General features: G+C 46.3%; 1 pseudogene; it reads left to right on the forward strand.

Moving 5' to 3' along the window:
* The first annotated feature begins 477 nt into the window (after positions 1 to 477).
* LOC121164583 lies at positions 478 to 1,160 on the forward strand (annotated as a pseudogene).
* Positions 1,161 to 1,500: the final 340 nt, after the last annotated feature.

The raw sequence follows: 1,500 nt of genomic DNA on the forward strand, positions 1-1,500 counted from the left end.
TAATCATATCTTTTTGATTAGTGGTAATTTAAGCATCTGTGACTGAGAGCCAATAATGGTACTGAGGGTTAAGCTGTGGAGTATGAAGCCGGCATTCTGTAACAGAGCATCACTTTGAGTCTCAGCCACTGTTTCCCAGCCAACTTGCTGCTGACATGTTTGGAAAGGCAGTGGATCATGGCATAAGTCCTTGGGCCCTTTCCACCCACACTGGAGATCCTGACAGAGTTCTGGGCTCCTGGAGGAGGCCAGTCACTCCTATCATTTGGGGAGTAAGCTAGTGGATTGAAGATCTCTCTCTTTAGTTTTGCTTTCAGACAAATAAATAATATTTTTAAAAGCAACAGATAACGTAATTCTTGGTAACAGTTTGCTGTCTACAAGTATACAAGATGCAACCAAGTACCTCATTTCATAGTCATAATTAATGAAATGTTTTCGCTTTTCCGTCGGCCGGCAGCCATCAGGTGAGCCAGGATGGGTGCCTACAAGTACATCCAGGAGCTGTGGAGGAAGAAGCAGTTGGACGGACATGATGCGCTTCCTGCTGCGGGTCCACTGCTGGCAGTACCTCCAGCTCTCGGCGCTGCACCGAGCGCCCTGGCCCACGCAGCCCGACAAGGCGTGCAGGCTGGGCTACAAGGCCAAGCAAGGTTATGTCATCTACAGGATTCGTGTGCGCTGCGGTGGCCACAAGCGACCTGTGCCTAAGGGTGCGACCTACGGCAAGCCCGTCCATCATGGTGTTAACCAGCTCAAGTTTGCACGGAGCCTGCAGTCTGTGGCTGAGGAATGAGCGGGGCGTCACTGTGGGGCTCTGCGAGTCCTGAACGCTTACTGGGTTGGTGAAGATTCTACATACAAGTTTTTGAGGTGATCCTCATTGATCCTTTCCACAAAGCTATCAGAAGAAACCCTGACACCCAATGGATCACCAAGCCCGTCCACAAACACAGGGAGATGCGTGGGCTGACTTCTGCAGGCCGCAAGAGTCGTGGCCTTGGCAAGGGCCACAAGTTCCACCACACAATTGGTGGTTCTCGCCATGCAGCCTGGAGAAGGCATAACACGCTCCAGCTGCACCGCTACCGCTAACACCAGTCATGTTTGTAAACCTCGTACCTAATAAACCATTTAGGACAGTCAAAAAAAAAAAAAAAGAAAGAAATGTTTTCCCAATTACAGGCTTAATTGTGAAGTGATTTTTAGAGTTAATTTCTTGGATTTTTTCCTAAATGAAAGGGCCATGCACTCAGTAAGTCTGTTTGCTATATTTAGCATGTTGCCAACCCTGGTTCAAGTTGCTATTTGCTGAATCTAAGAGTGATCCATTCACTCCTTTGACAATGCCATTTACATTATGAGATACAGTAATGAAGGAAACTGTTCTCATGAAGCTTACAGTCTAATTACAAGGAATAAAAATTAAAAGCAATAACAATGAAAAATAAAAGACATTTTCTTTGCAAGTTCTTTGCAGAACTTACAGAGTTCATGTTT

Source organism: Ochotona curzoniae, unplaced genomic scaffold (assembly GCF_017591425.1).
Source record: "Ochotona curzoniae isolate NIBS_2020 unplaced genomic scaffold, NIBS_Ocur_1.0 contig_858, whole genome shotgun sequence".
NCBI lineage: Eukaryota > Metazoa > Chordata > Mammalia > Lagomorpha > Ochotonidae > Ochotona > Ochotona curzoniae.